Genomic DNA, 16,248 nt, shown 5'->3' with positions numbered 1-16,248 from the left:
TCTGTCAAGCATACACTATTTCAAGGATCTTCCGGCTTTTGAAGCTTATTATATGCTGAACACTTGCGTTGAGACAGCGCTGGCCCTAAGCTCGAGATTGGCTTGTTTTCGTTGTCGTGGCGTTGTTGTTTGCTCAAGAAAATTCAGAAACGTTTGGCTCTATCAGCGTTGAAATGCCTGCGCCCACCAGCGCTTGTGTTCTATCTATTCAGCATCGCATGTATGTGAGAGTGGATGTGGTGTGGGTGGCACTATAGCAAGCACACAAACGCCTCCCACCCAAACAGAATCTATGGCATGAAAAAGCATCTAAGCAATATTATCAGTTTTACACCACTTTGCACACGCTAATTAGCTCGCTTGAAGTGACTTCAGCACTCTTTTGCGCGCGCGTGTGTGTGTGTGTGTCTGTGAGAGAGAGAGAGAGGTGGTAGTGCCCTTTCTTGACCAAGCGGCGAACCTCCACGAAACCTTCGACCGGCGGGTCCTAAGGATACTATTGATGCAAAGAAGCGAAGGTGCTTCTGCACGATGGGACAGTCATGAACACTTCGTGTATGCGTGCATGCGTTTCCAAGCGAGCGCGTCCCAAGCCATGTGACGTGACCTAGAGAGGAAAGACAACGCGTGAGCAATCCTGGTGAAGCTGACTTCCTCCCGCTCTCTTTCTTTTCTCTCTTGCACTGTGGCACCAGAATTTCAAAATACGCGGCCCTTACTTTAAGCCAATATTTTCATGGCCACTCCTAAAGGTGACGTTTTAGGTAAAACCAGGCTTCAACTTCTCCACTAAAGGCGCTTCATTGATATTTCTCTCGTCTGTACGCATTATGAAGCAGGTTCCCTTTATTTTATTGAATATTTCAATCATTTTCATTCTTATATCAAGTTCTTGCCCAGGTTTTCGCGTGATTCTGTAAATTTTGTGGTCGTAACAGGCACTGTTTCCGAAGGACAACTTTCCACAAAGCTGTTCCGCAAGCCCACTGACAGACATCAACTCCTGCATTTTTAGAGAGCCATCCCCGACATCGCAAAAGAGGAATTACTTATAGCGAGGCTTACCGTTTTAAACGATTGTGCTCTAACCATACAGACTTCATTGAAAATTTTAACAGGCTGAAAACTTCTCTAGTTAAATAGAATACCCGAAAAAAAATCATTTACGCCATAGCTAGAGGCCATCAGCTTAACCACACTGCGAGTCTGATGGGCTGTGATGGGAACACTATAGCTCCGTCAAACTTTTGCTCCTCTAACATTTTACATCGTCAGCTCAAAATATCACTGCTATATTCAAACGGTACCAGATTATCCTAACACAAAGTGATCGTTTTAAAATAATATTTGGCCACATTATGTTGTTTAACAATGCTCAAAGAGTCTTCACGACATGCTAACATCATGTAAAATTGATGCCCGTGAGGAGAGTGGCTGCGCACATTGTAACAAACCATGGTACAAAGTGTGCGTGAACATGCAAACCATTCAGAACGCCACAAGCACGTCTACGAACTTTATAAATTCGTGGCAGATTTTACTGTGACAGTTATAATTATGCGCACTTGTTGGAATTCAGTGCCTTTTCGAAACAATGTATAGGGTAAAAATAAACTGCATTCAGAATGCGCTGCAAGAACCACAGAACACTTGGAAATATTTTCTCTCCTCTACCGCTACCAAAACACGTTCGCATGCCAGGACATTCTTCTTATCAAATGAAAGCAATGACTCTCGTATCTGTTTTCCACTTATTTGTAGATCGCGATCTTTGGTAATGATACTTGATATTCAAATTTAATACATTAGTAAATGGTATCAGTGAAGATACAGGCACACTGACGTGTCTTCCTCCGAATATGGCGCACCACGACAATAAACCGAATGAGATAATAAAAATTGTTGCAGTTTAACATCTCAAAACCATATGATAATGAGAGACAGTGTGCAGGGCTCTAGATATTTCGACTGCCAGCGGTTTTTCAACTTGCACCTAGATCTAAGCACACAGGCCTCAAGCATCATCACCTTCATCGAAAAAGCTGCCGCCACTGCAGGAATTCGATCCCGCGACCCGAAGTTAGCAGTCCAGTGCCATAGCCACTAGGCCACCGTAGTGGATAGTACACAGAATAGAGACACACACACACTTTTCACGGTGCGCTATAGCCATATGAATAATGATACCCAACAAACTAGCCAGCGATGTACCTTAGCAAGGTTTCTTACAGGAAAGTTATCTTGCTTAACAGAAACAAGTGTACGCTAGCCTGCTTCTTTATCACAGCCTAGTATAATCCCAGCGAAACTTTTTTCTGAGAGTGTGCCGTGGTGAAAATATAGAATGAAAAAGCAAAAAGGTTATATATTTTTATTTTGTCATCTCAAACACGTATTTTTCACAAACCAACTATCAGCACTCTCTTTTAAGGAAAACGCTTATACCATTCGTATTTTCGTGATGTACACGTGTATGCCATTAAGCCTTGTAAAACATCGTTGGCGCCAAATTGAAAGAACAACGAGAGAAGAGACTCGGAAAAGCGCACACTCGCAACTGATTTTTATTGAACCGAAGCTCATCTTATGAAAACCCTCACGCATGCGTACAACCACAAGAAAAGCCCGAAAATCTCTAATCACAACGTATCAGACAGAAAAGCAACTTTATTATCATGCAATGACAGAGACGGAACACTCATACAAAGATTGGCAATAGTAAACATGAGCTATAACCTACTGCACCGATTGTAAAGGTTAGATGATCGAGGGTGAGTCAAGATCAATCTCCTGTTTTTCTAATCTTTTTTCTTATGACAAGACACCTTTTTTGTGACGAGGCTCCTTTTTTAACTTTTAACATTCTGACTTCTCTTCTTGCATAGCAGGTAACAAATAAATTATATAGAACAATAAAACTTAAGTTAGAGGCACCAGCAGTGAAAAGACATATTGAAGGTGTTGCCAGTGCCCACACAATTGAAAAAGTAATAGATAGGAAAATAAGTGTGCGGTAAAGCATGTGGGCTTACATAACATGCTTTTGTCATCAGGCTAAAACCCTTAAATAAAAACTTGCTCAAGGCTTATTTACAGCTCTCCCTATGTATATATGTGTTTCGAAACTTGTGCGTTACAAAATCAAAAATCTTGACAAAGTAATGCAAGTGGTGTTAAAATAATTTATTGTCATCATTCAAACGCTTGCACAATCCATCTTCTGCTGCCCAGGCAACTTTGGCTACTTCTCTGCAGCCCATCTGTACCCGGAAGCCTAAAATAAGTACAGAACTAATTACCAAGAGTTTCACAAGACAGAGTGTCCAAGATACAATATGCTCAGTCATGCTGGAGTGTTCTTAGTTCTGTGTAAGTAAAAGTCTGCATCAGAATCCACTTTGTTTCCAACCGGAAACATGCTTGTTTGGCGTCCCTTAAGGAAAAAACCTGTGTAAACAACTTGACAGCACCTGGGGCCTACAGAGGGTAGTACATAACGAGGTTTCACCTGAAAAACAAACTGCATAGTAGAAAGAAGATATATATGTATACAAAGAACATCTAAGCGATGATTCAGCTCGATGCACACGTGAAACATTAGTTTGGTTTGGGTAAAAAGCTATCCATAAAGTAATCGCGCACATCCGATTTGAACAAACAGAATTGGGCACTGAAGTTAAATAAGGTTTTTAAATAATTGTAAAGAACCGATATGCAAATTTTAGCCTAGCTCTACAATTGTGGGTCATGTATGTGGTACTAGTGTTTGCCTATTAGGTATGCTGTAGTCATGAATATATTTATTTTCTTAATACGTAAAGCTTAGTATGTTTCAGTTCAGCTGTTGTTCTTGTTTAATTAAATAATTGTTTATAGTAGCTATAAAGTTACGAAGTTGATGCTAAAAGTACGGCATATCCCGCATACTTTGAGAATCAATGTTATGCGATGCACGCGGATGCAAAGTGAATGTATTTTCATTTTTTATTAAGTGATCTCATGAAGAGGAGCTCAATTTATGTACAAATCCTCGCACACACATACGTTAAACAGCCGCATATGTTTTATGTGTTATGGGGAGGTGTTACATGCGTGACAACATTAGCAGTTATTTGCAGTTTCGTAACGATGTCAACTAAAACATGGATATTAGCCCCACTAGAAGTGGCAGGCTGGTATGAAGCACTGGTGTTTTCACTGGGACTCGCAAGGATAGTTGCCCTCAACACTGCTACACAAATACTTTATAGGATGGAGCCTGACTAAAATGAACGTTGATTCGAAATCATGGCTGTATCATAAGAGTGCATGCGTAATTGTTATAAAACATGGTAGCCAGTACTGCATTGACAGTTGAAGTTACACGAACATTGGCGTCTATTTGAAAAGTATAATTGAGGCAGGGCATCGCTCTGTGGTAGATGACTTAATTGCCAACAGAATTGTAGGGTTCATTTGCTGCTTGGACACATCGTGGTGGGACAAAAGGTGGTGGTAGCGGCATTACAGCCAGTACCTAACCGCATCCTCTCCGTGTTACAGGCACATTGCAAGCACTGGTGCTGCTTTTCCTGCTCGTCGAGGTGGACTGCTGGTTTTCTTCGACCCTTCGGTGTCGCCTATCGTCAAGCGAGACCGTCATCACTGGAAGTTTCAACTGCCCACTCATGCGCACAGACTGTCGCTGTGCCATATCTACGTACCGCAGCAAACTACGCTGTTCACCTGACGCCACCACTGGACACGTGTCTGCAACTACGTTTATAAAACGGCGCACTTCACTCAGGTGGCAATCGGTGGTGGTGGCGGCATTATAGCCAGTACCTGATCGCATCCTCTCCGTGGTACAGGCACATTGAAAGCGCCGATGCTGCTTTCCCTGCTCGTCGAGGTGGACCGCTGGTTTTCCCTGATCCTTCGGTGTCGCCTATAATCAAGCGGGACCGTCATCGCTGGAAGTTTCAACTGCCCACTCATGCGCACATAGACTGTTACTGTGTCATATCTACGTACCGCAGCAAACTACGCTGTTCACCTGACGCCATTACTGGTCACGTGTCTGCAGCTACGTTTATAAAACGGCGCACTTCACTCAGGCGCCAATCGGTGGTGGTGGCGGCATTACAGTCAGTACCTGATCGCATACTCTCCGTGTTACAGGCATATTGAAAGCGCTGGTGCTGCTTTCCCTGCTCGTCGAGGTGGACCGCTGGTTTTCTCTGAAACTTCGGTGTCGCCTATCGTCAAGCGGGACCGTCATCACTGGAAGTTTCAACTACCCACTCATGCGCATATAGACTGTCGCTGTGCCATATCTACGTACCGCAGCTAACTACGCTGTTCACCTGACGCCACCACTGGACACGTGTCTGCAGCTACGTTTATAAAACGGCGCACTTCACTCAGGCGGCTATCGGTGGGGGTGGCGGCATTACAGCCAGTACCTGATCGCATCCTCTCCGTGTTACAGGCACATTGAAAGCGCCGATGCTGCTTTCCCTGCTCGTCGAGGTGGACCGCTGGTTTATCCTTACCCTTCGGTGTCACCTATCATCAAGCGGGACCGTCATCGCTGGAAGTTTCAACTGCCCACTTATGCGCACAGACTGTCGCTGTGCCATATCTACGTACCGCAGCAAACTACGCTGTTCACCTGACGCCACTACTGGACACGTGTCTGCAGCTACGTTTATAAAACGGCGCACTTCACTCAGGCGGCAATCGGTGGTGGTGGCGGCATTACAGCCAGTACCTGATCGCATCCTCTCCGTGGTACAGGCACATTGAAAGCGCCGGTGCTGCTTTCCCTGCTCGTCGAGGTGGACCACTGGTTTTCCCTGACCCTTCGGTGTCGTCTATCGTCAAGCGGGACCGTCATCACTGGAAGTTTCAACTGCCCACTCATGCGCACATAGACTGTCGCTGTGCCATATCTACGTACCGCAGCAAACTACGCTGTTCACCTGACGCCACTACTGAACACGTGTCTGCAGCTACGTTTATAAAACGGCGCACTTCACTCAGGCGGCTATCGGTGGGGGTGGCGGCATTACAGCCAGTACCTGATCGCATCCTCTCCGTGTTACAGGCACATTGAAAGCGCCGATGCTGCTTTCCCTGCTCGTCGAGGTGGACCGCTGGTTTATCCTTACCCTTCGGTGTCACCTATCATCAAGCGGGACCGTCATCGCTGGAAGTTTCAACTACCCACTCATGCGCATATAGACTGTCGCTGTGCCATATCTACGTACCGCAGCTAACTACGCTGTTCACCTGACGCCACCACTGGACACGTGTCTGCAGCTACGTTTATAAAACGGCGCACTTCACTCAGGTGGCAATCGGTGGTGGTGGCGGCATTACAGCCAGTACCTGATCGCATCCTCTCCGTGGTACAGGCACATTGAAAGCGCCGGTGCTGCTTTCCCTGCTCGTCGAGGTGGACCACTGGTTTTCCCTGACCCTTCGGTGTCGTCTATCGTCAAGCGGGACCGTCATCACTGGAAGTTTCAACTGCCCACTCATGCGCACATAGACTGTCGCTGTGCCATATCTACGTACCGCAGCAAACTACGCTGTTCACCTGACGCCACTACTGGACACGTGTCTGCAGCTACGTTTATAAAACGGCGCACTTCACTCAGGCGGCAATCGGTGGTGGTGGCGGCATTACAGCCAGTACCTGATCGCATCCTCTCCGTGGTACAGGCACATTGAAAGCGCCGGTGCTGCTTTCCCTGCTCGTCGAGGTGGACCACTGGTTTTCCCTGACCCTTCGGTGTCGTCTATCGTCAAGCGGGACCGTCATCACTGGAAGTTTCAACTACCCACTCATGCGCATATAGACTGTCGCTGTGCCATATCTACGTACCGCAGCTAACTACGCTGTTCACCTGACGCCACCACTGGACACGTGTCTGCAGCTACGTTTATAAAACGGCGCACTTCACTCAGGCGGCTATCGGTGGGGGTGGCGGCATTACAGCCAGTACCTGATCGCATCCTCTCCGTGTTACAGGCACATTGAAAGCGCCGATGCTGCTTTCCCTGCTCGTCGAGGTGGACCGCTGGTTTATCCTTACCCTTCGGTGTCACCTATCATCAAGCGGGACCGTCATCGCTGGAAGTTTCAACTGCCCACTTATGCGCACAGACTGTCGCTGTGCCATATCTACGTACCGCAGCAAAATACGCTGTTCACCTGACGCCACTACTGGACACGTGTCTGCAGCTACGTTTATAAAACGGCGCACTTCACTCAGGCGGCAATCGGTGGTGGTGGCGGCATTACAGCCAGTACCTGATCGCATCCTCTCCGTGGTACAGGCACATTGAAAGCGCCGGTGCTGCTTTCCCTGCTCGTCGAGGTGGACCACTGGTTTTCCCTGACCCTTCGGTGTCGTCTATCGTCAAGCGGGACCGTCATCACTGGAAGTTTCAACTGCCCACTCATGCGCACATAGACTGTCGCTGTGCCATATCTACGTACCGCAGCAAACTACGCTGTTCACCTGACGCCACTACTGAACACGTGTCTGCAGCTACGTTTATAAAACGGCGCACGTAACCCAGGTGGCAATGGGTGGTAGCGGCGGCATTACTGCCAGTACCTGATCGCATCCTTTCCGTGTTACATGTTAGAACTTTACTTCTGCGGTTGTTTTTTATGCTGTCTCGCTGCCACCACTGCCACGACTATTGTACCAGTGGATTATACTTGTGTACCTTGTACTGGAGCCGTGTACTAGAGTGTACTGCATTAGCGCTACTGCACTGTCACTATGGCGGAATAATACGTAAAACTTCTTCAGGATTTCAAGGAAGACTTCAAATCAGAATTTTGATTGTTTAAAGAAGCTATGGAAAGGAACATGTGCACAGAGGAAGGCAAAGTTCACGGGGAGCTGGAGGAAATGAAGAAAGCATAGAATTTCTCAGTAAGAGCTTCGAGGAATCCAACCATCTGGTTTCAACCGCTGTAAATGAAAACAAACCTTTAATAAAACAGAATGAGGAACTTCACCAGAGAGTAAACCTGCTTGAGAAGAATCTTGGTGAATGCCAAGAAAACCTAATCAAAGCCGAACAATATTCAAGGAACAGGAATTTGGAAATCAAGGATGTGTTGCAAAGTCTCAATGAAAGCATTCCAGATGTCCTGAAGAGGTTAGGTGATGCTGTTGGCGAAGCTATGACAAGTGCTTATATGGAAGTGTGCCACAGAGTAAACACCAGAGACAAAAAGAACACTAACATCATCGTACAATTTCAAAGGCGGAGCAGAAAAAGTGCTCGAAAAATCAAGTGCTAGAAAAAGCACGAAAAAAACGATTAACAAATAATCGTCTTGGTCTGACGTCATCAGAAGCATCCCCGGAAGACCCACCAAGTTGATATGTGAGGTTTAACGTCCCAAAAGCACTATATGATTGTGAGAGACGCTGTAGTGGAGGGCTCCGGAAATTTAGACCACCTGGGGTTCTTTAACGTGCACCCAAATCTGAGCACACGGGCCTACAACATTTCCGCCTCCATTAGAAATGTAGCCGCCGCAGCCGGGATTCGAACCCGCGCCCTGCGGGTCAGCAGCCGAGTACCTTAGCCACGAGACCACCGCGTCGGGGCGACCCACCAATTTACATAATGAGTGCCTCTGCCCACATCTCGAGAAACTCTTGGGAAAGACGACTGCGCGCAGGCGTGAATGTGGGTGGAAATACGCATGGTCTAAAAACGGATGCATTTACGCTCGTCGAACTGACACATCACCTGTCCTGCTACTTCAGCACTTCAGCGCGAAAGCGATCTTGACAAGATCACCGCTTAAAATCCCATGACGTTCTAGCCATCACTCCTGTGTCCGAACAATGGCGAACGGTGCAATTCTCCCAGCGCACGTTGCGCAAATTACAGCAGAGATAAAAACCAGTAAATTGGTTGAACTTCTGCATATTAATGCTAGATCAATCAGATCAAAAAGTCGAGACACAATTACATTTATCTATTCTTGCAATATGGCGTTCAATGTACTTATGTTTACCGAAACATGGTACGATGATGACACTGAGCATTTTGTGATGCCCGGGTACAACCACCTCTTCCTAAATCGTAAAGAAAGTAGAGGAGGTGGTGTGGCCTTGCAAACTAATTTTTCTGGATTTCAGTTGATTGATGACTACACTGTTGCCATGGAAGACTACGAGATTTTGTGGGTTTGGAAAGACTCCCAAATGTTTGGGGTTATTTATCGACCACCACATGGTAGCATACGTGGGTTTCTTGGTTTTTTCGACAAACTGCTCTCGTTTGTGAGCAACAATGCATATAACCTAACTATAGGTGGTGATTTGAATATTGATGTATTGAGAGATTCAGCGCCTGCTGTTGACTTGTTAATCACGCTGCAATGTAATGGGTTGCGCAATGAAATCACTACGCCATCCCGTGTCACCACTACATCCACATTTTTGCTTGACCTGTTCATCACAAACACAGTTGCTGAAAACGTAATTTCCAGCGTCATATTCTCCGATTGGAGCGATCATTTGCCTATCATGCTAATACTTGAACAGCAATCAACGCCTAAAAAACAAAATGAACTGAAAACATACCGAGACATATAAACACGTACACTTGAGGATTTTAGGGAAAGACTTTTGCTCAATATTTGGAGTGAGATAAGGCCTCTTACAGATGTGAATACTGCGTACGATAAGTTTCTACACATATTTAAACAGTGATATTACGCTTCTTTCCCAGTTAAAGCCTACCACGCGTGCAAGAGGGCTCGCAAACTGTGGGTCACTCGAGATTTGCTAAAATTAATCAACGTGAAAAACAGGATGTTTGGGGCTTTCCTTAAGACACACAACGGCGAAACACTGCAGGAATTTAAGTGTTTCAGAAACAAATTGAACAAAATCATTTCAAAAGCAAAGGAAGAATAATTTAGAACAATTTTCGACAATGACTGTCTACCAAAGAGTGACGTAGTCTGGAAAAAATAACTTATCTTTTGAATAGAAAGCCAGTATCAGACGCCGTTGACTGTATGGTGGTTGATAATGTGTTACTAAGCGAGGAAACACTCGCGAACAGTTTCAATGACTGTTTGTCCAAATAGGAAACACGGATACTTCGCTGGCTACTTCTGTAGATGTTCCACGGTTATCATTGTCTTTTTTTTCAGCCTACTTCTGTTTCTGAGGTGATTACTCTTTATTCCGGCCTTCGGAACAGTCGTAGCTCCGATGCAGACGGGTTAGTAATTAAACCCGTTAAGTACAAGATTTGATCGCTCCTATCATCGCACACATATTTAACAAAGCTATCTCATGTGGCGTTTTTCCAAGTAGCATGCGAGTTACTAGAGTGACAGTTATTCATAAAGGAGGCGACAAAAGTAGCTTCTCCAATTACCGTCCAGTCTCGATATTGCCAGTATTTTTGAAAGGCCTTGAGAAAGTTCATAACATCCGCATCGAGAGCTTTAATAAAAGATTTAAGCTCTTAACTACCTATCAATTCGGATTTAGAAAAAATTGTTCCTCAGAGGGCGCACTCTTGCTTCAAAAAGAGCTCATATTAGAAAACAAAGAAAACAAAACATTCACAGTAGGACTATACCTCAATTTTAGCAAAGCCTTCGATCGTGTCAATCATCATATTCTCTTACAGAAAATAAAATGCTATGAATTTTCGGGGAGTTGCATCACAACTTCTTCGCTCGTACCTTGACGAAAGACTTCAATTTATTGAAATAGGCACTCACAGATCACGTATCAGGCGTATCTCTTGTGGAGTACCGCAACGCAGTATTTTAGGGCCAATGCTTTTCCTGTTTTACATTAATGATGTACTACAATTAAACACCACTTTTCAGTGCATCATGTACGCCGGAGAGTGCACTGTCTTTTTTAAAGGCCAGGAATTATGTAGCATTCAAGCTCAAGCAAGTACGATCGTGCTCGCGGCGCGCTAGCTGTAGTACCTGAAGAGCTTGTCCTAGGTCCGTTCACTGTTCGCATTGAAAAATGCGAACAGTGAGTCATTGAGCCATTGTTACGTTTGGCCCAGCGATTCGTCTGGGCAGACGCCATTGTGCATAAGCCGGTCTACTGGGGAGGCTCTCAACTCCATCGGTGCCTAGTCCTCCAGATGCTGTCGAAGACTTCGGCGATTGCCCAGACAATGTGGCAGGCAAGCAAAAGCGAGTACCTGACTTTCAAATGCGCACCCTTTCGTCGTCCCTTCAAGCAGCAGTGGTGCCTGATGACCTCGGCGACTCATCTGCCGACAAGGAAACTGTTGTGACCGGCGCCAGAGCTGACAAGGGAGCGGCGCTCTTTTATTCCTCAATCAAGTAGCCGACCGGCCGACTGTCTATGCTCGTCAGGCATTGTCCGTGCTAGCCGGAGGATGAGACGCCGTGTCGCCACGACGCCGTAAACCGTTCGAGAGAGAACAACAAAGACAGCATCTTTTTTGGAAGAGGCCGTGGCGGCCGCCGCAAATCGCCCCGCTAATTGAGCGAACAGATTGGCGGACCCTTTGATGTACGCTGTCAGGTTCTTGGGACCTCTCGACTAGCGGCACACACACGACGAGGAAGAGCCCTGCTGGCGTCACCTTGCAGTGCAGTGATCACCACTCAATATTGGGCGTGCACGTGGGCCGTGCATGCTCGTCCCCCTCACCTGTTGTGTGTGTGATTGGTGTTCCACTCGGAGAGGAGAAGCCCGACATGGCTTAAAATGACGCCGCAGAGTGCTGGACGTCGCTCTGAACTAAGTAACCCTCTTCCGCAACAACTAGTGGCAGTTGTGGGATGCCATCATCAGCTACTTCCTCCTTCAACCTTAACAGCTGGTTGGCAGCGGTGAGATGAACTTCACGACGTGGTGCTGTGCTGTGGTGAGTGCTTGGTCTTTGCTTTGACTTTCCAGGCTTCAACTCTGTGAGTTTATTAGAAGCTGGATTGTGTGTGAATTAGGGAGATTACCATTTGTGAGTTTTGAGTTGTAGGGATCACCTAATTATGTGTGAAATGCAGGACCAAAGTACAACAGCATTCATGGCGTGGAAGGCAATGCTAAGAGATTAACTTTTGGCTGTGAGTAAGCATCTAGGCATTGAAGTAGAGGAAGGAATGGGCAGGACAGCAATTGTGAGGCTGATATCGCAAAAAGCCTGTGAGGAGGAGATTCAAAACGCGGTAGAGATTTCAGAAAAACAGAGAAAATAAAGAGAAGAAAAGGAAATAAGGGATAGAAAAGAGCGTGATTGAGCACACGACTTGGTGATCAAACAATTGGAACAGAAAAACGAGGCAATGAGACGGAAATTTCAGCCATTCGTAAGTGTAGCTCAAGAGAAGTACGAGGTTCAAACGAGTGAGGTGCAGTCCAGAGCTATAGAGAAGGCTAGCACGTGTGAAGAGTGCAGTAGGTTCGAAGACGAACCAAATGTGAGAGCTGCGAAAGGTGCTGCTCTGAGTAGAGAGGCCGACAAAGGCCAGATCATGTGCGACAAGGTGCTGTGCCAGTTAGATGCTAGCGAAACAGCTAGGATATCTGTAGACCGGCTGGTACATGCCTCAACTGAGGTTGTCGCGACGGTGGAACTTGCAAACAATGTGGTAGTAGGCAAGGAAACCGGAGAAAGCTCAGGAGCAGCAGCCAAAGCAGAGGGTGAGAATAACAGTACAGTTGCCGACAGCTCCCACCCATTCGAGGTAGATTGTGTGAAGAAAACTGCGGCACTGTTCTTGAGTGTGTTGAGCTTTCCACCAGTCTAGAGTGTGAAAGAGATGATTTTTTTAGAAAATCATTTAGACTGCGTGGATTCGACAGCTGACGAAAGGTGTGCGGGGGTTGACGAGCTGGAGTTGCGATCGGGAAACTCGGAAAAGAGTCGCAAGAAGCGGCGCCGATGCAAGAGACGTCGGAAAGCCGCGCGAGAGAAAAAGGGTACTGCGCGGAAAAAAGGCACAAATTACTTTAGCGTAGCAAGTAGGACCAGGAGTTCTTCATCGGCGTCAAAGCCGGTTTGCATGCGTGCTAGGAGCCGGACCAAAAATAGAAAAAACGTTGGTTCGCAAATAAAATCACCTGGAAAGTGCAGACTTCCCGTTCTACTAACATCATGAATAATGATGCGCCCTTGAGCTGTAAAACTACCGATGACGCAAATCGAGGCCAATTTCCTAACGGTGCCGGAAAAGTCGGTCGCAGACGTCGCCGTAGAGGAGTGAAGAGTACGCACGCGACAAAGCGAAGGCAAGAAGGAGGAAGCAACCATCGGGTAGAACGAAAAGATGGTAGCTCATCGGCCAGTTCAGTGAAGAGGCCTTTTTGGCGGGAAGTAAGGCACCAGCGGCAAAAGGGTAGGCCACAGCGCGCATCCTCGTGACGGAATGTACGCTGGAGATTTAAAGCTTTGCGGGGACAGGATTGTCGAAGGGGTCCTAGAAGAAAGGCCACAATAGCTAAGCACCACACGGGAGCTAGCCCAAAGAAAGCATGGCCACTCTGTCCCACGCATCGCTCGGGTCTCTTCCGCCAGATTGACAGAAGTCGCCTGAAATCGCCTGAATGATGCGTGACCGTGCCGTTCAACTGGTAGCACATAAGTGTCGTTGCCTCGGGCGTTCTGAAAATCAGCCAGGACCGCGACCGCCGCGTGTGCGATTGAAGTGAGGGACAGCTGTAGTAAGCTGGAGAGTCGGCCACAAGAATATTCTTGAAAGCATGTTTGCTCAATTTCGGTTTCAAAGTGGCACTCCTGTGTCACCTCCCCGGATAGTTTGTTTAGTTAGAGTTTCTTCCTTCTTGATATTGTTTGTGTGCAAGCTTTGCCAGAGCTTTGACTTTAGTTGTTGAGCGTTATGCGGAAGCAGTAAGCCGCATCAGTCTGCCGACTGCGTGAAATTAGTTTCCTTCGAGATAAAAGCATGTAGGTCAGGGATGGAGATTTGGTACGCCCACTAAATTTGAAAAAGTGGTGGCAATAGGTTATCACAATATGACCCATGATTAGGTGTGTGTTGGTATGCTAGCACTCTTTGGATGATAGTATGATGTCGCGCTAGGGCACACAACAAAGTCATGGGCGTTCTTTAAAAACATGGGCTGACATGAAGCTACATTCATCAAATGAGCGTGTAGCATGAGAGGTTTCGTTCCCTTCATTTTGTCGTTTTAGTGATTGCTTAAGGATCATATGATCACTTGAGCTGAGAGCGTTGCGTTCATCGAACTTAGAGGCTAGAGATAATTTTCTCTGACTTTTAAAACGCATTTCATTCCGTTGTGAGAGTTTTCATTGGCGTCGGGGTGTCCTCCAAGTAGGCACTCACGACTACGTTTTAAGTTTGTAATGAGAGGATAGAGAATGCGCACATTTACATTGTGTAGGTACATGCAGCATTTCTGTGAAGCCATTGTAGATAGTGGTGTTTCATTTAGTTAATGATAAATACGCAGATGTTAGTTACAACTTAGTAGGGCGGATGGTAGGAAAAAGCTAGTTTTCAAGAAGTGTGATTACGGTTATATGGGGCCAAATTGTGTTTGCCTTTGTGTGCTTTTCTCACACGCCAATTTGTTCCATCTTTGGTAAGCTTCTCCACGTTCATGATTGTTGTAACTTTGGCAGCACCAAATTGTCTCAAAATTTTAGCGTGCAGGTTTTTCTTTTGTTTGTTTCTTGAGAAGCCTGGAGGGTTTTAAGCGGGTCCAATGGGCTTGACTGCAGCATGTTATTGTGTTGTGTGGTTAGCCTTGCTGTGGTCTATCGTTGTAGGCTGGTTTGGGTGTTGGTTACGAGTTCGCAGCTGCAGGGTCAAAGCCAGGCCATCGTCCCCGTCACCAGCCATTCTCTTCATGCCCAGCGGTTGAGTGCGCAGGCCAGCCGAGATTTTCCGGGCGGCAGAGGAGCTGTTACAGTTGGCCCGGCCATTCGTCTGGGCAGACGCCATTGTGCGTAAGCCGGTCTACTGGGGAGGCTCTCAACTCCATTGGCGCCTACTCTGCCAGACGCTGGCGAAGATTTCGGCAATTACCCAGACGATGTGGCAAGCAAAGGCGAGTTCCTGACTTTCAAATGCGGACCTTTTCGTCGTCCCTTCAAGCAGCAGTGGTGCTTGATGACCTCGGTGACTCATCTGGCGACGGGAAAACTGTTGTGACCGGCGCCAGAGCTGACGGGGGAGCGGCGCTCTTTTAATCCTCAATCAAGTAGCCGACCGGCCGCCTGTCTATGCTCGTCAGGCATTGTCCGTGCTAGCCGGAGGATGAGACGTTGTGTCGCCACGACGCGGTAAACCGTTCGAGAGAAAACAACAATGACAGCATCTTCCTTGGAAGAGACCGTGGCGGCCGCCGCAAATCGCCCCGCTAATTGAGCGAACAGATTGGCGGACCTTTTGATGTACGCTGTCAGGATCTTGGGACCTCTCGACTAGCGGCACACACACGACGAGGAAGAGCCCTGCTGGCGCCACCTTGCAGTGCAGTGATCACGACTCAATATTGGAGGTGCACGTGGGCCGTGCATGCTCGTCCCCCTTACCTGTTGTGTGTGTGTGCGATTGGTGTTCCACTCGGAAAAGAGGAGCACGACAGGGCTTAAAACGACGCCACAGAGTGCTAGACGTCGCTCCGAACTATGTAACGGTTCATCCATCATGCTCGTGGTTTGTTAAACCACTAACCTTTCTTTGCTGTAAATATATGTGAATAGTGCCATAAACCTGTTTGTTTTTCGTATCCTGTTCTTGTCAGCGTTCTTTTCCTCCACCCGGTTACACCACGCTACCCCAAGAGACCGGGTAGACCCTCATTCGCAACAACTGGTGGCAGCGGTTGGATGTCATCATCAGCTACTTCCTCCTTCAAACTTAACACCTTCATCGACAGATACCACCAGCTAAAAGGAAGAGAATACTTTACGATACGCTTTTTAATTCCCACCCATTTTACTGCTTCCTGGTAGGGGGTAAAACTACAGCCCTTAATATGTCAAAACTAAGCGTGTTACAAAAGAAAATAGATCGACTTAATTCAAATGCTCCCTTTCTAGAACACACCACCCCTCTTTTGAAACAGCATCAATTTGTGAAAATATCAGATCTATATACTTACCAATTGCTGTGCTTCTACGAAAAAGCAGCACTCGGGAAATCGGACACACTTCTTAAACTCGCGAACCTTACACAGAACGCAACTTCTTATCATGTCCTATATCAAC

At 46.7% G+C, this 16,248-nt stretch overlaps 1 protein-coding gene across 5 annotated transcripts in view; it reads left to right on the top strand.

Moving 5' to 3' along the window:
- The window catches only part of LOC119168738 (Kv channel-interacting protein 4), an 850,622-nt gene that overhangs the window by 411,497 nt on the left and 422,877 nt on the right, over positions 1 to 16,248 (top strand). The gene's annotated exons all lie outside the window — the stretch shown is intronic.

The sequence above is a fragment of the Rhipicephalus microplus genome, chromosome 6 (genome assembly GCF_043290135.1).
Source record: "Rhipicephalus microplus isolate Deutch F79 chromosome 6, USDA_Rmic, whole genome shotgun sequence".
In the NCBI taxonomy this organism is placed as follows: domain Eukaryota; kingdom Metazoa; phylum Arthropoda; class Arachnida; order Ixodida; family Ixodidae; genus Rhipicephalus; species Rhipicephalus microplus.
This window is presented reverse-complemented; position numbering and strand designations above follow the sequence as displayed.